This window comes from Cetorhinus maximus, chromosome 1 (assembly GCF_964194155.1).
Source record: "Cetorhinus maximus chromosome 1, sCetMax3.hap1.1, whole genome shotgun sequence".
Classification (NCBI taxonomy): Eukaryota; Metazoa; Chordata; class Chondrichthyes; order Lamniformes; family Cetorhinidae; genus Cetorhinus; species Cetorhinus maximus.
In genome coordinates, this window is record NC_135879.1 from 133,791,151 (window position 1) to 133,818,214 (window position 27,064).

At 42.3% G+C, this 27,064-nt stretch overlaps 1 protein-coding gene and 1 long non-coding RNA gene across 4 annotated transcripts in view; one reads left to right on the forward strand and one right to left on the reverse strand.

Moving 5' to 3' along the window:
- LOC144683762 (uncharacterized) overlaps nucleotides 1-27,064 on the reverse strand; it is a 1,025,508-nt gene that overhangs the window by 170,758 nt on the left and 827,686 nt on the right. The window lies entirely within an intron of this gene.
- slc30a9 (solute carrier family 30 member 9) overlaps nucleotides 22,934-27,064 on the forward strand; it is a 142,857-nt gene continuing 138,726 nt past the window's right edge. For 2 of the 3 annotated variants that reach the window (XM_078547099.1, XM_078547107.1), the window contains exon 1: nucleotides 22,946-23,097. The gene's annotated coding sequence lies outside the window, so the exon portion shown is untranslated. Of the gene's footprint in view, nucleotides 23,098-27,064 lie in introns of all 3 variants that reach the window. The other variant, XM_078547089.1, reaches the window with a different exon arrangement.

Consider the following 27,064-nt stretch of genomic DNA (forward strand, 5'->3'; position numbering starts at 1 on the left):
CGAGACTGCTAATGCCATCTTGTGGCCACACTAAATAAAAGCATTGACATGTACTTGTTATTCAAAGCACTGCCCTCTGCTGGTAAAAGAAAAATGTGCACCAAAACAGTCATTTCTAAGATTTGGAAACCATGCACCAGCATTGTTTGGAATATATAGTTTGCACGACTAATCTCTCAAAGCTTAAATCTGTTTGTCAGAGCCACAAGCATGAAGTTCCAACATGTTTATAATTTGCATGCTCGCCTGGCATCATTTGGCAACTCCTCTTGTAGAAAGAATGTAATGAAAAAAGAATAGCATTAATTCACCAGGATGAACGTGAAGAAAGAAAATCAGCACAAGACTTGATGAGATGAATGAATCTTTCTGTAAATTCTATGAATCTGTGATATTCTGCATGCATTCGAGGTGGGTGGGGGGGGGGGTCAATGATGGAGTCTAAGCTCAGCAGTATTGCTACATGCACCCTATGCACAGATGGGCTATACTTCCTGGACAATGCAAGGCTAACCAATTGTATATGTGATTAGAAGTTGGGGCATGCCACCCACGAAGCACACTGAGCACCTAGGCCACATTATAAGATGGTAGCAGCCAATGAAGAATGGCTGGCTGCCTATTATGTACCAGATATTTCTCCTAGCATAAGGAAATAGCCACCAGGGATAGGGATAAGGCAGAGGGATCCAATATATTTCTAATTTAAAGAGATCCTCCCTTCAGCACCTGTTCCAATGGGTATTGTGAGGCTGGAGTGCTGCTCATGCACGTTGATGTGGTAGTTAGGAAGGCAAATGCAATGTTGGCATTTATTTCGAGAGGACTAGAATATAAAAGCAGGGATGTGCTGCTGAGGCTTTATAAGGCTCTGGTCAGACCACATTTAGAATATTGTGAGCAATTTTGGGCCCCGTATCTCAGGAAGGATGTGCTGGCCCTGGAGAGGGTCCAGAGGAGGTTCACGAGAATGATCCCAGGAATGAAAGGCTTAACATATGAGGAACGTTTGAGGACTCTGGGTCTATACTCGATGGAGTTTAGAAGGATGAGGGGGGATCTGATTGAAACTTACAGAATACTGAAAGGCCTGGATAGAGTGGACGTAGGGAAGATGTTTCCATTAGTAGGAGTGACTAGGACCCGAGGGCACAGCCTCAGATTAAAGGGAAGACCTTTTAGAACAGAGATGAGGAGAAACTTCTTTAGCCAGAGAGTGGTGAATCTATGGAATTCATTGCCACAGAAGGCTGTGGAGGCCAGGTCATTGAGTGTATTTAAGAGCGAGGTAGATAGGTTCTTGATTGGTAAGGGGATCAAAGGTTACGGGGAGAAGGCGGGAGAATGGGGTTGAGAAACTTATCAGCCATGATTGAACGGCGAAGCAGACTCGATGGGCCGAATGGCCTAATTTCTGCTCCTATGTCTTATGGTCTTATTCCAGCCATGTCTTGGGCAGGTGCCTTGTTTAAATGCACCAGGTGACCAAATAAGCTAGAGATCTAACTTGTGCACTAGCTCACAGTCCCTTTGTACTTGATACCTGAGGCCTCTCTACCCAATTTTTTTGGGTGGTGAGTTCCCAATACATTGAAGCAGATTGTGGGCCCGCCACCATATTATCGGTCCTATGGCACCACACATTCTGTCTCTCAAGTACCTGGAAGGAATGACAAGAAACCAAACAACAAATTGAAGCTAGTCTGTAAGCTTTGCATTAACTTTACAAATGCATTTGTAAATGTGCTTTTGAAAAATACATGCCAATCTAGAAACATTTCAAAAGCCTCAACAGTATAAAAACATAAGAAATAGGAGCTGGAGTATAGGCCATTTGGCCCCTCGAACCTGCTCTGCTAATCAATAAGATCATGGCTGGTCTGATCATGGCCTCAACTCCATTTTACTAACTGCCCCCATAACCCTTCACTCCCTTGTAGATCAAAATTCTGTCTAGCTCAGCCTTGAATATATTCAATGATCCACAACAATATATCCTGCAAAAGACAGCCCTCACCAAAGGTCCATAACCTGTAAGGGAGATTTTTTCACTTTAGCACTCCTGGCACATACCAGAAATGTATATTGGGAAGTCATGCATCCATTACGATTTTCTGTCCATTCATTTTAATCAGAAAATCTGTGGCTGGCGGATGCACAATTTCCTGACATCTGTTTCTGATATGCTTTGGGAGAGTCAAAGTGGATCATTTCCCTTGTAGTCACAAAAGCTGCTACTGTAGCAAATATTCTGTCACTTGTACAGAAGGAACACAATTCAAGTTTTGGAAATGCAAGATTTCTTTTCCATGGGGTCTAAAATATTTTAAGTTTTGACATTTCATTTAGTGTACCTGTAAGATATCACCAAGAGAGGGAGAGAGAGAGAGGGAGAGAGAGAGGGAGGGAGACCCCCAGATATTATAATCTATGTGAGACAGAGGATACACCAACATGTCTCACTCAGGACTTCTGACCAATTCTGACCTACAAGGTATGGACTCACATTCTTTATTCAAGTCAGAGAGTTTATTAAGTATCACAAAGATATACAAGGTTAATACTTAACAATGGCAGTAGATATAAAGCAAGACCTGGCTCTGACGGTTCCTGCTTCCAAGCTCTCTAGAGCACAGTCTTTTCTTCCCGTATTCTGCAGTCTGCTTTCTTCTTCTAGGTGTGCCGATAATGTCTTGTAGCTCCTTTCTTTTATCTCCATCGCGGGACCCTTTCTATGCTGTATTAGGCCATGGTTTGTCCTTGCTAATATGATTGGATCAAGTTGAGGTCATTGTTAATCCATGGACCCCTATGCCCCAATACATAGGCACTTATAGTTGCTTCCTGTTTTTCCAAAGGTTCTAAGATTCACACTCCTATTAGCTCAATAGCTCAACTTCTGCAATTTTGCAGTTTCACATTCACCTTGTCCTTCCTTTCTGCAAACAAGTCCTAAGTCTTATCTTTCTTAGTCTAGTTCTAAGTCTGATCTCTCCCATTGTTCTTACACAAAGGCTTTAACAGAGTATAGCCTTGAAAACCTATTTAATAATGAAGCAAGCATTATCTCAAGCAGACTTCAATATATTGGTGCACATAATATATAATTATTTCTATTAGTTTACTCATTCCTTTTTCACAATAATGCATTATGTTGTAGTTTGTATCTCCTGCAATGAACCAAATTCAGTCATTATGTTGGCCCCTTCCATCTTCATAACTTCACCTTTCCACTGTGGCTTACGTATAACTCCACACACACTTATATTCCAGCAATTACAAATTGACATATTTTAGTGAGGTTGACCATCATGCCTTGCAGCCCAGTTTTAATATTACAGATTCTTGAGAAGAATGTTCCAGAATGATTATTATAGACAAACCATAAAAATCTACTAAACCCTACATACCTTTCAACACTTTGGACTCTACTAGGTTTATTTTTGACATGAAAAGCACAATTGTCCAGATTTCACTATAACTTTGCACTCTCCTGTTTCTTCTATTGTAACTTAACCCCAGATATACAAATGTTTTTTTCATCAATTCTTATCTTTATTAAGTTAGGAACAAATTAAGTTATTGTTCTTTAATTTTCTTCAATATTAGTTCCAAATGCTTATTTTGTCTGTCCTGATCTATTGAATATATCAGGGTTCCATTATATTTGATTCAATTTATTTATAATAAACATTTGAACAGAAAAAGAAATCAGGAATATGGGATTCAATCTGATAATAGCAGCATTAAACCACAAACTGCAGGCGAAGAAAATTTGGGGCACAAACATGGCAGTAGTGGTGTGGAAATCTGCTGGAATCCTTAGCCCAGATCTTCTGTTCTCCATAGGGTCATACCCCAGAGGTATCTTGGAAGCAGTTCATGCAAGGACTGCACAGAATTGCCCTGGAAGTTTCAACTTCCGTTGGACAAGTAGCCTTCCTTTGGAATCCTCCGAAACTCCAATTTAATATTGGAGACTTCGGATGGTTCTGACTTACTTACCAGGGTAGTTACCAAGAAAAAGTTAGAAGGATTAGAACCCATTCTAACTACTGGGTAACTATACGAGTGATGCCCCCACTCCCCATTGGAACCCCTGACTACCACTCCCTGATCCCCCGTGACAAATGCCCCGACCATCCAACTACCCACGCACCCCCAACTACCTCCAGACACCCCCTGACCACCCGACTACCCTCCATCCGACTATTCCCGACATGCCCTGATGAGCCAACTACCCCACCATGACCAACACCCCTCTGCTGACCACCTTCCAACCCCCTGACTCGCCCACTGAACCCCCTGACCACCCAATTACAACTCCCACCCACCAACTACCCTCCCAACTCTCCGGCTACCCATTCTGACCACCCGACTAGCCTCCACACCCTTGGCTATTCCACATGATCCCCCGACAACCCAACTACCCCTCACCACTCGACGTCTCCTGACCACCCAACTACCCTAACTACCCTGACCACCCTCCCGACACCCCGACTATCCATCCTGAGCCCCCAATTACCCCTGCACCTTCAACCCCTTGACCACCCGAATAATGCCTTCCACCCCTCGAACCCCTCTAGCACCACCCACCCTTGGCCCTCCGTCTGCCACCTGACTACTCCTAACCCCCTGACTCCGCCACCAACCTCAATTACCCCCACCCCTGACTACTATTACATCCTCCCAAACTAGCCGACTAACCCCCAACCCTGACTCCCATGACCACCCAACTAATCCCCATCCCCCGATTAGCCCATCCAGGTCAAACTTTCATGGAAACCCACAGTCTTCCCATTACAATATCCGACTACCACTTTTCTTTGATTTCCTGTCATTTTGGTCAGGGCTGGAATGCAGCATGCAAACAAGGACCGACTGTTTAAATTGTCTAAACCTGCTGCTGCTCCTGGACAGGCTCACTCGCTTTGCCTCATTCCCACCTGGGAGTTAAAATCGAGATCGCAGTGTAACTTTGTTCTGTATTAAATGGGGCAATACAAATTAGTATATTGTGAAACCCTTAAACTGCCTTTGTGCCCATAGGTTTTCTAATTACTGAATAATATTTGCTTAAATACTTAGGGCTGGATGTTCACGTTAGAGCAGGTAGCAAGAGTCAAGAAGTTTCCTTGCTCAATGCGCCCACCTCAGGAAGAAGTTCCACGAAAGGTACGATTTTCCATCCAGTGTGGGGCTTGGGGGGTTGGTGGGGGGATGCATACTGGAGTTGGGGCCACCGTCCCCCAGACACAGGCCGCAGAGGGGGGATGCCGACTGCTGAGGTGTGCTGGTTAAAAGGCCCGCCTCAGTTCTCTGAGACTTCACCTCAGTTCTACTCACTATTCTAGCCCTCACCCCTCACATCGCCTCAGCCCCCACCCACTCCCCATGCCCCCCCACCCACCCCAATGGCATCTCATACCCTCCTTGCCAACTCATAGCACTTCCATGCCCATTCAGCCAATATACACTCGGTACAGAACCAATGAACCTTACAGCAACAATGGCATGTGTGGAAAATGTTAAAAAAACAGCCATTCATAACTTTTGATTAAAATTCTACGAAAGATTTACCAGTCACAAAATTCTTAAGTAACTTCTCATCTCAAGACTATTCAATCCCAATTTTCCTCATAACTCTGTCCTCTAATATCAGGGATCAATCTTGAGCCTCTCCTTGACAACAAAAACAGGAAGTCTCCATTATGCTTCAGTGACCGGATTTAGACACATTACTCAAGCCACGGCCTGACCAGATTACTGCCCCAGCTTCAGTGTGACTAGTTTGACGAGTAACTTACCTAAAAGGATAACTTCTCTGATCCCATGCTCCCAATGGGGAGATGCACTTGAATGGAGATAAGAAGACAATGTTATAGCGCTGACTCTCTGAGTCACACAAGCTTCAAGTGTGCTTTCCAGCTAGGAGCATGGGGTTTGATGAATTTACTCATGGATGCCGTAACTTCTGACTAGTGTCAGAAAGTGCTGGCCAGCAGGAATTAGAAGAAATAAATACCTACTTATCTGGTCTTGAAAATTACGTTGACACTTCCGTTCGTCGGAGCAGCTTGGGGCCTGCGTCGAAAGGCTCCTCGCAGACCCCAGCGAAATCTAGCTCTAGTGTATTCAAGGAGGCCACGCCCCTTTTTTTATGGCACTTGCTGGCGTAAGGCAGGTAAGTTTAAAGCGCCAGGGAAATTGACGGGTCAGGGAGAAGATAAGTGTCTAAGGTAACTGGATAGGATGTGGGGAGTGGTTGGAGGTCCAGGGGGGATTGGGGAGTTTGGTTAAAGGTCCGAGAAGCGGGATATGGTTGGTGTTCCGGCGGGGGGAGGGGAGTTTGTTTGGAGGTCTGGCGGGGTTGTGGGGGGCGGTGGGGGCGCTGTAATCATTCAGAGGCCTGGTGGAGGGAGGTCAGAAGTCTGTGGGAGGGGCGGGGGAATCCAAGTTATTGGGGGGAGTGGGTGTGTAGGAGTGAGGGTGGGGGTGTGGTTTTGAGGTCGGTGGGAGGTCTGGGGGGGGATCAGGGGTCCAGCGGGGGGGTCATGGGGGGGTCCGAAGTCCGGGGGAGTGGGTGGGGGGAGGGGGGGTGGTGGTGTCCAAGGTCCAGGGGAGTGGTTGAGAGTCGGAGGTCCGGCAGGGTTCGTGGTGGGGGTTACGAGGTCGGAAGTCTGTGGGGCGGAGAGTCCGAGGTCAGAGGCGGAGGTCAGTCGAAGATCTGGGTGGGATGGGGGGTGACAGGAGGTGTGGACATCCATGGGGAAGTGGGGTCCGAAGTCTGAGGGGGGGAGTGGGGGGTGTCGGAGGTTGGGTGAGGGGGTTGTCGGTGGTCGGGGGATGGGGGATTCAGAGATGGGGGAGGTGGGGGATCGGAGGTCTTGGCTGGGGGATCGGGGGTCGGTGGGGTGGGGGAATCAGAGGTCGGGGGGTGGGGATTGGAGGTCGGTTTCGTGGGGGTTCAGACGTTGGGAGTGTGGGTGTTGGAGGTTGGATGGGTGAGGGGTGTCGGAGGTCGGGGGGGCCGGTTTGGGGAGTCTCATGGGGGGTGCGAGGGTGTGGAAGGAGTCCCGTGGGGTCGGTCTGGGTCTTTACAATAGTTATTCAAAAGTTAGAAGAGGTTTTAATTCTTAGAACATAAGAAATAGGAACAGGAGTAGACCATTCTCCACTAGTCAATAAGATCATGGCTGATCTTCTTGTGTTTCGATTTCCACATTCCCATCTAACCCCTTGGGATCTAGACAATCCCTTGCCTAACAAGAATCTATCTATCTCTGCCTTAAAAATATTCAATGACTCTGTCTCCACCACCTTCTGAGGCAGAGAGTTCCAAAGTCGCACAACCCTCTGAGAGAAAAAAAATTCTCCTCATCTATGTCCTAAGGGTGACCCCTAATTTTAAAACAGTGCCCCCTAGTTCTGGACTCACCCACAAGAGGAAACATCCTTTTGTTATGACACAGCTGTTGGTAAAGGATGAGTTATTTAAAATCCCAGAGGGAAACTTTAAACCACTGTCATAACCTATATTTTCAATTGGTCTGTTTGAGATGCAACTCTGAATTCAGAATTGAAACCACCAAGCCTCCAGACATTTTTTAAAATAAATTAATTAAACACTTATTAATTTTACAAAGTATTAAACACGTACACATGTCTACAAATTACTATCATAATAACTATTAAACAAATCTCCAGATTAATCACTCCCAGTTAATCTTCCCCAAGGCAACAACCCATAGACTTTAAACAGACACCAGGCAAAGCACATTTTATCTTACAAATTCAAAATGAGGTTCCTTTCAATTTGGTTCCTTCGCACAGTTGTAGGCTTACAGGTGGCTTAGGTCTCACATTCCTCTAATTTCCACACACAAAACTCTTTTGTATATACCTAGCCTTCCCTTTGAATGCAAATTCTATTGTATCACCAGGCCCTTTGAACTCCACCTCTTCTAACAATAAAACCCATTTCATAGTACCAATTTTATTAGTAATATAAACAAATTGCTTGGTGTCTCCTAGCTAGGTGCAAGATTTCACCCCCAGTGTTTGAACGGTTTATTCAACAAAATGCAAATATACTCTTTACCTTACTGTTTACACCTCAAAACTACTATACATCAAACCACCCAGATTAGCTGGCTTTAATCCAATTAAGACACACACACAGACACACCCACAGACCCTACTACAAGTCCAATTTAAAATAATTTCCAATAAAATTATATACATTAATAGCTTCATGACATCCCCCTCCCTATTGAAAAATGAACCGTCATAATTCTAAAAGATGGCTTCATTTTTAACAACCCATCTCACACTATCAGATGCATGCATTAACATAATATATATATACACAAGTGCTTGGTATCAGCAGAAATCACTCCAGTTCAGTGTCCAGGTTTGTTTAAAATGTCTAATTTTCCTTTAAGCCTCAAACTCTTGATAAAACATCTGCGAGTAGATTCTCTCTACCAGCAATATGTCTAATCCGTAGATTAAATTGTTGTAATAATAGACTCCACCTGAAAAGTCGAGCACTTTGGTCTCAAAAATTGTCCAAAAACTTTAAAGGATTGTGATCTGTATAAACAATTGTTTCTGATGAATTGTTGGCAACATAAATTTCAAAATGTGCAATGTTAATTCCAAACCCAAGGTCTCTTTTTTGACCACTGAATACCTTCTCTGTTGTACATTCAGCTTCCGTGAAAAATACCCTATCGGTTTTTCAATTCCAGTGTCATCTTCTTGCAACAGTATAGCCCCAGTGCCTGTATTGCTTGCATCAACGGCCAACTTGAATTGCTTGGCATAATTGGGTACTGCCAAAACTGGTGTCGTAGTTAATACAGTTTTCAAACTATCAAATGACTTCTTACACTCCAGTGTCCATTGAAACTTTTTGTTCTTTTTTAATAGTTCAGTCAGTGGAGCAACCACACAGCTAAAATTAGGTACAAATTTCCAGTAAAACCCACTCATGCCCAGAAGTCTTAAAACTTCTCGTTTTGTTGTAGGTACTGGGAAATCCACGATAGCCTTGACTTTCACATCTCTTGGAGCCACTTTACTATGTCCAATGGTATGGCCTAGATACATAACATGCGATTTTGCAAATTCACTTTTAGCCAAGTTCATCATCAAATTAGCTTCTTGTAATTGAGAAAGTAATCCTTCCAGATGCTGTAAATGCTCCTCCCATGTAGGAATGAAAACTATTAGATCATCAATATAAATAGCACAATTGCTTAGACCTGCAATTATTCTGTCAGTCTTTGAAATGTTGCAGATGCATTCTTCATACCAAATGGCATGACTTTAAACTGATATAGTCCATTTGGTGTTACAAAAGCCGATATCTCCTTTGCTCTCTCCAACAACAGTACCTGCCAGTATCCTTTTAGCAAGTCAATCTTTGTGATAAATTTCGATTGTCTCACTTTCTCAATGCAATCATCCAACCTTGGTATAGGATATGAATCTGCTTTTGTCACTGCATTCAGCTTTCGATGGTCCACACACAGCCTTTGTGTTCCATCCACTTTCGGTACCAGCACAGTATGGCGAACTCCAGTTACTGCAACCAGACTCAATTATATCATTTTGAAGCACGAAATCAATTTATTTTTGTACTTGTGATAACTTTGCCAGATTTAATCTATAAGGATGTTACCTTATTGAAGATAAAACCTGTACAGAGACATCATGTATAGCTAAATGTGTCTTTCCCAATTAATTCTCACAAACAAGTTTATGTGACTGCAATAGTTTTCCCAAATCGCTTCAACACTTGCTTGGAAGGTAACTCAATGTTTAATTTAAATTTTCAAGCACCCCCTCATTATCCAATTTGATTAGAGAAAAATCAATTTGAGAGTCTTGCACTTCTACCTCTTTCTCATCATCTGCCATCACTAATACTTCTTTTTGCTCCTCTTCCCTGTCAAAGTACTTTTTAAGCATATTTATATGACACACCCTCTGCTTCTTTCTTCTATCTGGAGTATTTATGAAATAATTTACTTCACTCAATTTCTTTTCAATTCTGTAAGGCCCACTAAATCTTGCATTTAATGAATCACCTAGTACTAGTAATAAAACGAATACTTTCTCTCCAGAAGCAAAACTGCGAATTTTAGCTTTCTTATCTGCTTTCACTTTCATCACTTGCTGTGATATCTTTAAACGTTCCCTAGCCAAGTCACATGCACTGTTCAATCTTTCCCTGAAAATTAATACGTAATCTAGGAGATTAGTTTTTGAATTTTGACCCAGCAATTTCTCATGAATCAATTTCAGTGATCCCCTTATCTTATGACCATAAACTAGTTCAAAAGGGCTAAAACCAGTCAATGCTTTTGGAGCGTCTCTAATAGCAAATAACAAGACTGGAATTCCTCCATCCCAATCCTGTGGATAACCCTGACAGTATGCTGTCATCATAGTTTTTAAAGTTTGATGCCATCTTTTCAAAGCCCCTTGTGACTCCGGATGATAAGCTGTTAACTTAAGCTGTTTCATCCCCAAACTGTTCATTACTTCCTTAAACAGCCGTGATATGAAATTTGACTCTTGATCTGATTGTATTTCCTTAGGTAAACCATATCTTGTTAAAAAAAATTAATTAACTCCTCCACAATCTTCTTAGTTGTAATATTTCTTAAAGGTATCACTTCAGAAAACCTGGTAGACACATCCATTATTGGTAGTAAGTACTTATTTCCACTTTTAGTCTTAGGGAGGGGTCCTACACAATCAATCATGACCCTAATAAAAGGTTCTTCAATTGTTGGTATTGGGATTAAAGGTGCCAGCTTAATCATTGCTTGTGGTTTTCCTGTTACTTGATATGTGTAACATCTTCTACAGAATTTGACTACATCCCTCTGCAATCCTGGCCAAAGAAATACTCCTGTATCTTTTCCTGTGTTTTCCTAGTTTCTAAATGTCCCCCCTTGGAATTTCGTGAGCAATCCTCAGAAACTAATTTCTATACCCTAATGGGGTAACAATCTGATGCACCTCACTCCAGCTTTCATTTGCTGACACATGATCTGGCCTCCATTTTCTTACTAAAATATCTCCCTTAGATAATAACATACTGGAATACATTTTGCTTCTGTTTCTGAATAAGCTTTCTGATATAATTGCTTTAATTGCAAATCATTTTTCTGTAACTCCACTAACCTCCTTCAGTAAAACACTTCAGCTGAATTGTCCGGTAGTCTTTCCTCCTGAACAATGTTATCAAACACAGTGCCAGCTAATTGGATTTTGACAGTTTTTCTTGCTTTTGAACTGCCTGCCCTCCTTGTTCTTCCCGATGAGCTTTTGATCTCATTATCATACAATTTGGAAACAATTCAGGTTGCTCCTTCTGTAATACCTCTGTTGAAAACATTTATACAGGCTGCTCAACTACCTAGGCATCACCCACATTTGTGATCCAGTACATCATTACCGAGAATAAATGGAACCCCTGCAATGAGCAATTTTTCCACTACTCCAATAATAATTTCACCTGTCTTCCATTGGCTCTTTAAACTTTCCTTTCACAACGGAATAGATTTAGCATCTTCATGAACCCCACTTATTATCACCTGCTCCTGCAATATTCCCTCTGAACAACAGATATCAGTATCCCACAATATTAAGGATTGACTAACCCCTGTGTCTCTTAAAATTTTAACATCTTTACCTACTCTGCCCTGTACACATGGAAAGACTTTCCCTTTCTCTTGAGTAAATTGTGAACACATTCCCACTTCTTTACCTATCATTGATTCTCCCCATTTTACCTGTACACAAACCACTGGTTTCTCCTGTGCCTGAACCTTGGAACTCACAGTACTTTTACTTCCAGAACATTTCTGTACCCCAATAATTCCACCAGATGTTCCCAATAATTTCCAACACACTGACTTTGTGTGTTCCACTTTATTACAATGAAAATACCTCAATTTTCAAATGTCACTCCTACCTTCAGCACCTTCCTTCTTATTTTGAGAAAAAACTTCCTGGGAATTCCCAGCCACTCCAATTCTTCCCTGGCTACCTACCTTCCTTTCACCTTCCCACTTTCTATCCCTTTTCCGATTTGAAAGGGTGACAAAAAAAAGGTTTGGCTTTATGAACTAACTCATAATCATCAGCTTCCTCTGCTGCTTGACTTATGGTTTGAACCCTCTGTTCCTCCACATAAATTCTCACTACTGAAGGGATTGAGTCTTTAAATTCTTCCAAAAGAATTACTTCTCTAAGAGCTGCATATGTTGTCTCTATTTTTAACGCCCATATCCACCGGTCAAAATTATTTCGTTTTACTCTATCAAACTCAATAAAAGTTTGCCCAGGCTGTTTTCTCATATTCCTAAACTTCTACCTTTATGCTTCAGGAACACACTCATAAGCACTCAAAATAGCCTTTTTCACCACATCACACTTCACAGATACCTCTTCAGACAGTGAAGCATATGCCTCATGCACTCTATCCAGCAACTTAGAGTATAATAATAACGTCCAGTACTCCTGTGGCCATTTCATCTGTTTAGCTATCTTCTCAAATGAAATAAAGAACATGGAGTCATAAAAGTCAGAGAGGTCTACAGAACAGAAAAAGGCTCTTCGGCCCATCGAGTCTACGCTGGTCAAACAAGTACCTAACTGTTCTAATCCCATTTTCCAGCACTAGGCCCATAGCCTTGTATGCCATGGCATCGCAAGTGCACATCCAAATACTTCTTAAATGTTATGAGGGTTTCTGTCTCTACCACCCCTTCAGACAGTGAGTTCCAGATTCCCACCACCCTCTGGGTAAAAAAGTTCTTCCTCACATCCCCTCTAAACCTCCTGCCCCTTACCTTAAATCTGTGCCCCCTGGTTATTGATCCCTTCAACAAGGGGAAAAGTTCCTCCCTGTCTACCTTATCTATGCCCCTCATAATTTTATACACCTCAATCATGGCCCCCCTCAATTTCCTCTGCTCCAGGGAAAATAACCTCAGTCTATCCAATCTCTCCTCATAACTAAAACTCTCCAGCCCAGGCAACATCCTGGTAAATCTCCTCTGCACTCTGTCTAGTGCAATCACATCCTTCCTATAATGCAGATTCCAGAACTGCATGCAATACTCTAGCTGTGGCCTAACCGGCATTTCATACAGTTCCAGCATAAGCTCCCTGCTCTTATATTCTATGCCTCGGCTAATAAAGGCAAGTATCCCATATGCCTTCTTAACCACCATACCTACCTGTCCCGCTACCTTAAGGAACTGCTGGACACACACACCAAGGTCCCTCTGATCCTCGGTACTTCCCAGGGTCCTACCATTCATTGTGCATTCTTGTGCCTTGTTTGTCCTGCCCAAGTGTATCATCTTACACTTATCCGGATTAAATTCCATTTGCCACTGATCAGCCCATCAGATCAGCCCGTCTTTATCATCCTGTAATCTAAGGTTATCCTCCTCACTATTTACCACCCCACCAATTTTCGTGTCATCCGCGAAATTACTGATCAACCCTCCTACATTCAAGGCTAAATCGTTTATATGTACCGCACTTCAAGATCTTTTTCCTCAAACTTTGGAAGAGCTTGTACAAATTTAAATATCTCCCTACTGGGTTTTAGGTTAAAGGTTTTTTCATTATCAGAACTTTCCTCAGAATCCGAGATCTCTTTTTTAACTTCTAGCCTTTTAAGCAGGTATTCTCTTTTCCTCTCTTTCATGAAATTCCAGTACCAGCTTATTTTCTTTCTCCTGCCTTACTGCTTGCTCCCTTTTAAAAGCCATTTCTATTTCCTTTGCTTCTAATTCAAGTTTTTTCAGTTCCTTTGCTTGTTCAAATTCAAGCTTCTTCATTTCAAACTGAAGTCTCACTATCTCCAGCTGTGACTCACTAATGTCAGGTATCACTTCCAACCGTAGATGCTGTGCTATATTTTTAATTAAATCTGATTTCCTAGCCCCACAGGTAACCCCAATTTTAACTTATCTGTCAACTCTGTTAACTTACTCTTGGTTATTTTTTTCAACCCAATCAGAGTTATATCCTTGACTTCCAGAGAAGTCTTAGCAGTTGCCAAAGCCATCTTGCAGTCTCACCACTTTTAAAAAACCTCACCAACTCCTGAATTCAAAGTGCTCCTCACACTCGTAACTTAAGATTCACCAATTCTTAACCAATCAAGGAATTACAAATATTATCCCGTCAAGAGCCCCCAATTGTTATGACACAGCTGTTGGTAAAGGATGAGTTATTTAAAATCCCAGAGGGAAACTTTAAACAGCTGTCATAACCTACATTTTCAATTGGTCTGTTTGAGATGCAACTCTGAATTCAGAAATGAAACCACCAAGCCTCCAGATGTTTTTTATATAAGTTAAACTAGACATTTATTAATTTTATAAGGCATTAAACACATACACATGTCTACAAATTACTATCATAATAATTATTAAACAAATCCCTAAATTAATCACTCCCAGTTAATCTTCCCTAAGGCAACAACAACCCATAGACTTTAAACAGACACCAGGCAAAGCACATTTTATCTTACAAATTCAAAATGAGGTTCCTTTCAATTTGGTTCCTTCACACAGTTGTAGGCTTACAGGTGGCTTAGATCTCACATGCCTCTAACTTCCACACACAAAACTCTTCTGTATATACCTAGCCTTCCCTTTGAATGCAAATTCTCATTGTACCAATAGACCCTTTGAACTCCACCTCTTCTAACAATAAAACTCCTTTCATAGTACCAATGTTATTAGTAATATAAACAAATCACTTGGTGTCTCCTAGCTAGGTGCAAGATTTCATCCAGTCTTTGAATGGTTTATTCAACAAAGTGCAATGTACTCTTTACCTTACTGTTTATATCTCAAAACTCCTGTACATCAAACCACCCAGACTAGCTGTCTTTAATCCAATTAAGATACAAACATACTCACACACACATTCCCCCCTCCACCCCCTACACAGACCCTACTACAAGTCGAATTCAAAATAATTTCCAATAACATTATATACATTAGTAGCTTCATGACACTTTCAATGTCTACCTTGCCAAGGCCGTTTAGGATCTTTTATACTTTAATCAATCACCCCTCACTCTTCTAAACTGCAGTGGAAACAAGCCCAGTCTGTCCAACCTTTCCTCATAAGGCAACCCGCTCATTCCAGGTATCAATCTAGTAAACCTTCTTTGAACCGCCTCCAATGCATTTACATCCTTCCTTAAATAAGGAGACCAAAACTGCACACAGTATTCGAGGTGCGGTCTCACCAATGCCCTGTATAACTGAAGCACAACATCCTTACTTTTATGTTCAAACCCTCTCATAATAAAGGATAGCATTCCATTTGCCTTCTTAATTACTTGCTGTACCTGCATACTAACTTTTTGTGACTCATGTACTAGAACACCTAGATCCCTCTGCACCTCAGAATTATGCAGCTGTTCTCCATTTAAGTAATATTCTGCTTTTTTGTTTTTCCTGAACAACTTCACATTTTTCCACATTAAACTCCATTTGCCAGATCTTTGCCCACTCACTCAACCTATCTATATCCATCTGCCACCTCCTCATGTCCTCTTCACAACATACTTTCCTATTTTTGTGTCATCTGTAAATTTAGCTACCATATCTTCAATTCCCTCATCTAAGTCATTGATGTAAATCGTAAAAAGTTGAGGCCCCAGTACATACACCTGTGGGACTCTACTCATCACATCCTGCCAATCCGAAAAAGACACATTTATGCATATGCTCTGCTTTCTGCCAGCGGGCCAATCTTTTATCCATGCTAATATGTTACCCCCTACACCATGTGCTTTTATTTTCTGTAATAATCTTTAATGTGGTGTCTTATCAAATGCCTTCTGGAAATCCAAGTACAGTACGTTACAAACTCCCCTTTATCCACTGCGCATGTTACTCCTTGGAAAAACTCCAATAAATTGGTTAAACATGATTTTTCTTTCACAAAACCATGCTGACTCTTCCCAATTGCCTTGAGCTCTTCTAAGTGCCCAGCTATAACCTCCTTAATGATCGATTCTAATAACTTGCCCATGACAGACATCAAGCTAACTGGCCTATAGTTTCCTATTTTCTCACTTTTCTTCTAACTTTTTCTGAGTAATCATTGGTATAACCCTGGAGGAACCATCTGAAGTTTGCGATTTAAACCGTGTTTTCAGATGGTTCCCAGCACAGCGCAATTGTCCAGAGGAAGTGTGCACTTCTGGGCAATTGCTGTGCAAATCCTTACCTGGGAATGTCCAAGAGGGATTCCCAGTTCATCTTTGGGGTACCCCCTAAATCCGATGGTGGGGAACTTGTAAGTTACGGGCCAATATTTATTGATTTGGCAAATAGCTGTGTAGGCTTGAGTGGCATTAGCAAAATATGGTTAACAGATTCTGGGTATATGAAGTTAGTTGGCGTCAGTATATTCGGCCAATCATGTCTCTTAGCAGGTAACTGAACACGGATAATAGAGCAAGCCAACTAGAAAAGGAGGTACAGCCATGTTCTTAAGAATCTGTAATATTAAGGCTGGACGGTGCAACTGCTAGACGCGGATTGGAGGAGGCTATAGGGGCTCCTAGCCAGGCTGTTTAAAAGGTCTTGGTTTTCTGGGACTTCTTCCTAGTTGTTTCCTTAAACATTCGGCCATCTAGCCCTCATCCCTCCCCGCCCCCCTCAATCCCCACCCACTCCCCATGTCCATACATGCCAACCAATCTCCCACCCACTCTCAAAGGCTTCTCATACCCATGCCACCCACCCCCATGTCCCCTTACAGCCCCATGCCAACTTAGTGCCAACTCATGACCCCTACCCATCCCCACATCCTCTTATAGCCTCTATGCCAACTTTGTGCCAATTCATGACCCCCCCCCCACCACACCACCCTTTGCCCTTGCACCCTCTATGCCAACTTACCCAGTATCCACCATGGACAGACCTCAGGAGCCATTCTGAGATGAAATAAAGCAAAGTTTCAGAAATCTATAATAGACTTCAGTACATGAAGAAATCATCCTAATTCATGAAAACCCATGAAATACATTTAATTCCTTTTAGAAACAAACAGTTGTATTCATAACATAAGACAGTTAATCCTTTAATAACCTCTGAGTTGTCAATCCAACTGTGAACTTACATCCCCAGCTGTGATAATGACAGGTTGTGGAAAGCAGTCAAGCAGTGATAATGCTATAATGATGGAACTTAGGGTTATGTCAACAGCTAGAACAGATTTTTTTTCAATTCACAGACACAGGCAGGCAGTTTTCATCAAGTTTTAAAGGGCAGGGGATTTAAATAACCTGATAGTTTTACATACCATCCTTCAAAAGCATTTACGTCTATTCAAAAAATTCATAACTCACACATTGTGGGATAAGGCCCTTGCTCCATGAAAATGGGGTCTGTTTGAACACAGCACTAAGTTCAAATGACCATGCTGAGTTTGGATTTCCCACATGTGAGGTACCTCCTGCCTTTGTTACCTCCCCACCCTCCCTAGCAAAGTTGGTTTTCTGCCAGATATGGGGGCCATATTTCTGGATCTGTGGTCCATCTTTGCTGTGGACTCTCCATGATTCCAGGCTCTTGCATCTGGCTGTGCTCTCATGGAGTCAAAGGATGCGCTACAAGATCAACTTCAAGTCCTGGGAGAAGCCCGCGTAGGATCACTGCACCTAACGCAACCAAATAAAAAAATGTTGGGGCCTTCTTCGAAAGTAAGCGCATATCAGAGGCAGAGAGAAAATGCAAAGGGAGGAAATCCCAAGCCAGCAACTTGTCCAAAACTCAATTGTCTGCGATTTCCTGTCATATTTGCAGCAGAACCTTCTGAGTGCAGATCGAGCTTAACAGTCATATATGTCCTCACCTAAACATCCCCAGATGATGGATGGTCATCTTTGCCGCGAAGGGTGAACAAGAGTAGCACCATATTAATGCAGGTTGTTGTTGTATAGACAGTTTCAAGAATTATGTATTTCAATTGCTAGGTCTCTCTGACATGTTCAGTGTTGTTTTGTTAAGAGTGTACTCCCATTCCTTGGGGATAATTTTAACCTAATCCATCTTGTGGAGAAGTTTTGTCAGGTTCAAATGGGGAAGGGAGACAAGTGACAATGGCAGCTGACTGGATGGTCTCAATTAAATTCATGAGGTGCTCACATTTGTTTGAGGTGAGGATGGAGGAGACAGGGAAAGGAGTTTAAAAGATGGTCTTCAGTAAATTGTGAGATAATTTCCATCCTTTGTATTCTAGCCCTCTTGAGATAGATGACAACATTCCATTCATCTTTTTAAATATTTTTGTACCTGCCCACTAGCTTTTAGTAATTTCTGTGCTTGGATCCCTCTCTCTCCTATCTTCTCATCATTTAGATGATCTATCTTTTTACAAAAGTGGATGATTCCACACGGAACACCACCTGCCAGTTTTGCCCGCTCACTTAATCACAGAATTGTTACAGCGCAGAAGGAAGCCATTTGGCCCATTGTGTCTGCACCAGCTCTCTGAATGAGCATTTTAGCTAGTGCCATTCTCCCGCCTTCTCCCCAAAACCCTGCAGATAGTTCCTTTTCAAATAATCATCTAGTTCCCTTGTGAATGCCTCGATTGAACCTGCCTCTACCACACTCTCAGGCAGTGCATTCCAGACCCTAACCATTCACTGTGTGAAAAAGCTTTTTCTCATATCACTTTTGCCAGTTAACTTTAAATCTGTGCCCTCTTGTTCTCGTCCTTTCACGAGTGGGAAGTTTCCCCCTGTCTTCTTTGTCCAGGCCCCTTATGATTTTGAACACCTCTATTAAATCTCCTCTCAGCCTTCTTTTCTCCAAGGAGAACAGTCCCAACCTTTCCTATTTATCTTCATAACTGAAGTTTCTCATCCCTGGAACCATTCTCGTAAACCTCTTCTGCACTCTCTCCAATGCCTTCATATCCTGCCTAAAATGTGATGCTCAGAACTGTATGCAATACTCCGACTGAGGTCTAACTAGTGTCTTATACAAGTTCAACATAATCTCCTTAACCTTGTACACTATGCCTCTACAAATAAATCCTAGGATACTGTATGCTTTATTAACTGCTCACTCAGCCTGTCCTGCCACCTTTAATGACTTATGCACAAATACATCTAGGTCCCAATGCTCCTGCACCCACTTTAGAGCAGTACCCTTTGTTTCTCCATGTTCTCTCCATGTTCTTCCTACCAAAATGTATAACCTCACATTTCTCCACATTGAACTTCATCTGCCACCTATCTACCCAGTCCACCAACTTGTCTATGTCCTTTTGAAGTTCTACACTGTCCTCCTCACAGTTTACAATTCAAGTTTTATATTGTCTGCAACTTTTGAAATTGTCCCCGTACACCAAGATCTAGATCGTTAGTTAATATACATCAGGAAAAGCAAGGGTCCCGAAACCGACCCCTGGGGAACTCCATTACAAACCTTCCTCCAGCCTGAAAAACATCTAACCATTAAACTCTGTTTCCTGTCACTCAGCCAATTTTGTTTCCAAGTTGCTTCTGTTCCTTTTATTCCATGAGCTATAACTTTTCTCACAAATCTGTTGTGCGTTCCTGTATCAAATGCCTTTTGGAGGTCCATGTATGTCAAATCAACAGCATTGCCCTTATCAAAATTCTCCAATATCTGTTCAAAACATTCCAGCAAGTTAGTCAAACAAGATTTTCCCCTAAGACATCCAACCTGGCTCTCCTTAATTAACTCGCATTTGTCCATGTGACTATAAATTCTGTTCCAAATTATAGTTTCTAGAAGTTTCCTCACCACCAAAGGTAGATCGACTGGTCTGTAGTTGCTGGGCTTATCCTTACACCTTTTTTTGAACAAAGTTGTAATGTTAACAATTCTCCTGTCCTCTGGCACCACCCCTGAGTATAAGGAAGACTGAAAAATTATGGCCAGTGCCACTGCAATTCTCATTCTCACTCCCCTCAGTATCCTTGAATGCATCTCATCCAGTCCTGGTGCCTTGTCCACTTTTAAGTACAGACAGCCTATCCAAACCTCCTCCTTATCAATTTTAAACCCTTCTAGTGACTGAATTTCCTCCTCTTCCACCATGGCTTGGGCAGGACCTTCTTCCTTGGTAAAGACAGATGCAAATTATTCATTTAATACCTCAGCCATGCCCTCTGCATCCATGTGTAAATCCCTTTTTGTCCCTAATCGGCCCTACTCCTCCTTATACCACTCTTTTACTATTTAAATGCCTATTGAAGACTTTGGGATTCCCTTTTATGTTGGATACCAGTCTCCATTCGTACTTTCTCTTTGCTTCTCGTTTGTTTTTTCACCTCCCCTCTGAACCTTCTCAATTGTATTTTCTACCTGACACCTGTCAGAAGCACACTTTTTCTTCTTTATCTTAATTTCTACTTCCTTTGTCATCCACGGTGCTCTGGATTTGTTTGCCCTACCTTTTCCTTTTGAGGGAATATACCTTGACTGTGTCCAAACTGTCTCTTCTTTAAAAGTAGCCCATTGTTCAGCTACTGTTTTTCCTGTCAACCTTTGGCACCAATTTATTCAGCCCAGATTTGTTCTTATCCCTCTGAAGTTGGCTTACCCCAGTTAATTTTTCTTACTTTGGATTGTTCATTGTCCTTTTCCATCGTCATCCTAATCCTTATGATACAACAATCACTGTCCCTTAAACGTTCCCCCACGGTCACTTGATCTACTTGGCCCATCTCATTCCCAAGAACCAGGTCTAGCAGTGCCTCCTTTCTTGTTGGACTGGACACTGCTGTAGATAATTCTCCTGAACACACCCTAGAAACTCTTGCCCCCCCTCTGCCCTTTACACTACCGCTATCCCAGCCTATATTCGAATAATTAAAGTCCCGCATTATAACTACTCTATAAATTTTTGCACCTCTCTGTAATTTCCTTGCAAATTTGTCACTTTACATCCTTCCCACAAATCTATCAATGTTTCTTTAATGAGTGTTATAACTTCAAGCCTTCACTATATCATCAATTTTTCCACGGCTTCATTTTAATTCCAGAACTATGTTTGCAGGCTTTCCACATTTTTTTTTTCAAATTTCTAGTTACTTTACCTTTTCCCATCAAGAGTGGGTCTCTCACTGTTTAACTATTTTCCTGTTGTACTGTTTCTTTAACATGCATTGATGACCGCCCCTGAACCTTTCTAAGATGACCGTCCGTGAACCTTTAAATCAATTCACAATCTCCTACTTTTATTTCAAACAGGCCATTGGTTGTTAACTTGCCCATTTGATATCCATTATTCACTTCTGTTTTTTTTCCTTTACTCTCTTTCCCTCCTCACCAATTCAATAAAATGCTTATGTTTATAGATATTGCCATACCCCGTCTCTTGTACTTTCAGTTTTGTTTCAAAAACCTTAGTTTAAACCTTTCAGCTGCTTTAGATTTGCCATTTGTCCCTGTTTCAGCTCATCTGCTGCTGAAATCCTCATTCATGCCTTCAATACCTCTCGACTCGACTGTTTCAACACACTGCTGGCTGGTCTCTGACATTCTAGCCTCTGTAAACTTGAGGTCATCCAAAACTCTGCTATCTGTGTCTCAATTCAGAGCAAGTCCAATTCCTCATATCATCTCTGTACTTACCGACCTACGTTGACTCCGGTCAAGCAATGTTTTGATTTTAAAATTCTCATCCTTGTTTTCAAATCCCTCCATGGCCTCACCTCTTCCTATCTCTGTAATCCCACCCCCACAACTCTCCGCGATATCTGTGCTTGTCTAATTCTGGCCTCTTGTGCATTGCCAATTGTAATTGTTCCAACAGTCTTCAGTTGCCTAGTCTCCAAGTTCTGGAATAGTGTCCCTATACCTCTCTCCTCCTTTAAAAACACTCCTTAAAACTTAAACAAAAACAGAATTACCTGGAAAAACTCAGCAGGTCTGGCAGCATCGGTGGAGAAGAAAAGAGTTGACGTTTTGAGTCCTCATGACCCTTCAGTTCTGTTGAAGGGTCATGAGGACTCGAAACGTCAACTCTTCTTCTCCACCGATGCTGCCAGACCTGCTGAGTTTTTCCAGGTAATTCTGTTTTTGTTTTGGATTTCCAGCATCCGCAGTAGTTTTTTTGTTTTTATCTCCTTAAAATTTACCTGATTGACCAATCTTTTAGTGATCAGATCTAATATCTCCTTATGTGGCTCAGCGTCGTACTTTCTTTGCTAATGTTCTTGTGAGGCGCCTTTTACTGTTTCATTGCGCTAAAGTCGCTATATATACGTTGTTTTTGTATAGTTTATAGCTCAGAGGACATCAATTCTCCCTCTCTGCCTTAGGTGACTCTCTGTTAGTGCGTCCCAGATCTAATGTCGGCAATTTCCATTATCCTCCCATGTATGAAATCTCTCTTCAAACACATTGTACATATTATAGATAAAAACAAAAAGCTAAAAGCTACTGCGGATGCTGGAAATCCAAAACAAAAACAGAATTACCTGGAAAAACTCAGCAGGTCTGGCAGCATCGGTGAAGAAATCAGTTAACGTTTCGAGCCTTCACGGCCCTTCGGCAGAACTGAAGCATAGTTAGGAGAAAGGAGAAATATAAGCTGGTTTAAGGTGGGGGGGGGGGGGAAAGAGAGAAGTTGAGGGTGTGGTGATTGTACATATTGGTTGCTGTCACAATCATTATCCCCGAATTTGGGAAGTTGTGACTTGACTAATATTTTCGTTGTTAGGCAACAAGCATTCGGGTCTCCGAATCCTACAACACCGAAATCTCCAATCAGAGCTAACCACGCATTCGGCCAGTAACCGCCTTCCATTGTGACGTTCCCCATTGCGTTGCGCTGATTGGGCGGGAGGAAGGGGGTGGGATGGTCTCGGCATGATCTCGCGATGGTTTGGTCTTAGCTCCCGTCAGGAAAGTTTCGGTGAGATGGAAGCCACCGGTCAGGATGGAGGCGATGTCAGGGGAGTGAGAGGGAGAGCGCGCGCGCCATGAACGGATTTAAATTTGGACAAGCGGGCGTTACTTACCGGTATATGCACACGGGCAGGTGAGAGAGAGACAGCAAGCTGGGCGCAGCCGTAAACATTACGCCATTAAATATTAAGCGCGAGACACGTCTCGGGATGAAATATTGGGGCCGGAGCCGGGATTGACTGACTGAAGCTGGCGGAGTCCAGCTCGAGCGATTTGAATATTTAAATGAAACGGCCGGCGCGGCCCCAGTGGGTGGCATTGACCTTTCTGTTTGTTATAGTCAGGTTCAATGCAGAGTGGGCGGAGAGATGAGCAACAGTTTCCTTATTTCCTTCTGGTCTAAATTGCAGAGACACTCTGATTCTTTCTCATGTTATTGCTGCATTTAAAAAAAAATCCCACACAAATAACTAGATCCTCAACCCGCAGCCAGTGCCATCCCCACCTCAGTCTTCTGCCAAAATCCAAAGGAACATTCTGGAGAGTAATTGATAACCCAAGAAGGACTGCCAACTGTGGTTGGATGTATCCTTGAAGGTTTGATCATGTGACACATCACCTGACGTGGAAAAATATTTAATGTACCTTTTTTGTACAGGCTTTAAGCCTTAGTACCGTTAAATTACCTTGGTTCAAACATGGACGAAAGAGCTGAACTCCCGAGGTGAGGTGAGAGTAACTGCCCTTGACATCAAGGCTGCATTTGACCAAGTGAGGCATCAAGGAGCCCTAGCAAAACTGGAGTCAATGGGAATTTGGGGGGAGGGGGGTGAATTCTCCACTGGTTGGAGTCATACCTAGCACAAAGGAAGATGGTTGTCGTTGTTGGAGGTCAATCATCTCAGTTCCAGGACATCGCTGCAGGAGTTCCTCAGGGTAGTGTCCTAGACCCAAACATCTTCAGCTGCTTCATCAATGACCTTCCCTCCATTAGAAGGTCAGAAGTGGGGATGTTTGCTGATTGTGCAATCATCAGTGAACCATGTTCAGCACCATTTGTGACTCCTCAGATACTGAAACTGCCTTTTGTCCATGTGCGGCAAGACCTGGATAACATTCAGGCTTGGACTGATAAGTGGCAAGTGACATGCTGCACAATTGCCAAGCAATAACCATTGCCCTAGACATTCAATGGCATTCCATTGCTAAATAGCCCTCCATCAACATCCTAGGGTCAGGGGGGATGCTCACCATTGACCAGAAACTTAATTGGACCAACCACATAAATACTGTGATAAAAGCAAAAAACTGCGGATGCTGGAAATCCAAAACAAAAACACCTGGAAAAGCTCAACAGGTCTGGCAGCATCTGCGGAGAGGAGCACAGTTAACGTTTCGAGTCCGAATGACCCTTCAACAGAACCTGTGGCTGTGAGAGCAGGTCAGAGACTGGGAATTCTGCAGAGAGTAACTCACCTCCTGACTCCCCAAAGCCTTCTGCAAGTCAGGTGTATGATGAAATACTCCCCACTTGTCTGGATGAGTGCAGCTCCAGCAACTCTCAGGAAGCTTGATACCATCCACTTGACTCAAAACCCTCCTGAGATTTCACCTCATCCCAATTTTAAGTGGGTGACCCCTCATGACTGACCTGACTGTGGCCTCAAGTCTACTTTCCTGTCTACTCCCCATACCCTTTGAATCCCTTGTCAACCTTGCCTCCAATGATTTTTGGGGAAGAGAATTCCACAAACTGATGACCCTCAGAGAGAGAAATTCTCAACTCCATCTTAAATGGAAGACCCCTACTTTTAGCGTCTCTCACAAGGGGAAACATTTCAGCTCCACTCTGTCAAGTCCCCTCCAAATCTTTTATGTTTCAATAAGATCACCTCTCATTTTTCTAAACCCCAATGGGTACATGCTCAACCTTTTGTCTTAAGCTAACCCCTTCATCCGAAGAATCAGTTGAATGAACCTTCTCTGAACTATTTCTTATTCAATTATATTCTTAAGCAAGGAGACCAAAACTGTACACAGTTATCTTTTTTTTTTCTCTCTTTCCCTGCTCCTTGAACTTAGTTTGGGGTCGGGTTTTGTGTGAAGGTGACAACACTGAACTTGGAGCCTCAGTCAGAGCTGATGTATATTTGGACTTAACATGTCAAAATTGTGGGATCAGACTGACATAAAAGAAAGGGACAAGTTGTTCAAATGACAGGCTGAAAGTTTGGGCACCTCACATGGGTGTATTGTCCTAAACACTGCTTAGCAGCAATACTTCTAAATCATTTCCTGGACTCAAACTCAGTAAAACACAATTTTCATAAAATAATGGTGTATGTGCTGGCACTCCCTCCTATAACCTTGTTTCCTCCTGATCATTGTATATTCCTTCTTTTGAAATGTTTCTCTCAATCCCTTTTTTAAATTATATTCCAGTCGCGGTCTCATTAACCACTTGTGAACAATCCCATGGTTTCAGCCCTCAGTTCAAAAATCTTTCTTCCCTCTTTTTCCCATGCTTTTCCTGGTCAGAATCCTCTGTCTCTGTCTCCTACTTTTCCACTGTCCCTCCTCTTTCTCATCTTCCTGTTGCCTCTTGATGACACTATTCCGCATTTTTAATCGGCAAAAGAACGGAAAGGAGATGAGTTTTTTTAACCATGAGCTGTTAAGATCTGGAATGCATTGCCTGGAAGGGTGGTAAAAGCAGGTTCAATAGGAACCTTTGAAAAGATATTGTGTTGTATTTATACTTGAGAAGGAAAAAAATACAAAGCTATAGGAAGAGAGCAGGTGAGTGGACTAATTGTAAAGCTCTTTAGGGCCAGCACAGGCACTATGGGCTGAATGCCCTCCTCCTGTGCTTTATTAATTCCATGTAAGCTGATGAAACTCAGCTGCATCTCTTGATTTCTCCACTGTTTCCATGTTGCCAGATAGCATGTTCAATATTCAATTATGAATGAGATGCAGTTTCTTCCAGTTAAATATTGGGGGACCAAAGTCCTTGCTTCCCGCCACCATCTCTAGACACTCTCAGGTTGTACCAATCTATTTGTAACGTCTTGTTTGAGCTGAGCTTCTGCCCACTTGTTCTTACCGTTACAAAGACAATTTGCAAATACCTCCATAACATTTCCTGCATCTGTCCTGCCTCAGCCTTGAAACTCTCCTCTGTGCCATTGCCATCTCCATACTTGACTAATCAAATAGTCTCTTGGAAACCTCCCAACCTGCATGTTCTCTAAACTTTAGCTCATCCAAAACTCTGCTGTCTGTGTGCCACCCTGCAACAAATCCCACTTGCTGCTATTCTTGCTGGTCTATGTTGGCTCTAAGTACCCTAATTTCACCAGGTGCCCTAGTGTTTAAATCTCTCAAAATCTCACCTCTCTCATCTTCATAACCTCCTCCAGCTACAATCCTCGAAATATCTCTCCTGTCTGAGTACGCCTCTACATGAAGCCCTTTATGATAATGGTGTGTGGTTCCACTGTTGCACTGTTAAAGGCATAAACACTCCAGTACAATTCTGTCCCCTCTTAATCTCCACGCATGCACATCTATGCACTGGCAATCTTGAACAGCAGCACTGGAAGATTTGTTTTCCTCTCCCTAATCTCAAAACTTGCCTGTTTGTTTGCTCCCCATATCTTTTCACTATTTGTTTTAAGCAACTGTGTAATTCCCTATGGACTGTGCTTCCACAGTGGTTTGTGGCAGTGAATTTCATGTTCCAACAGCGTGCTCTCAAGATTTTTAACCTACCCTTTTAATTTATCTTTGTGATTGCCTTTCATTATCTGGCTGACCTACCCAAATAATTTGTCACTTTATTGCAACACTTATAATCTTGAATGCCTTTATTGGGTCAACCAATCAGAACATGAGGACCAGTGGTCCTGTCAACTGTAAATAGAAAAATAAAATTCAAGCTTCTCCAGTATCTTCGTAACTAACCCATCATCACTAGTGAATCTGTACTGCATCACTTCTATTGCTTTTCAATCCTTCCTATAACAAAGTTTTTTTTTAGAAAAAGTTGAAATTATTGACATTTGTATTTCTGAATCTGATATGCCAAAAAAAGTACA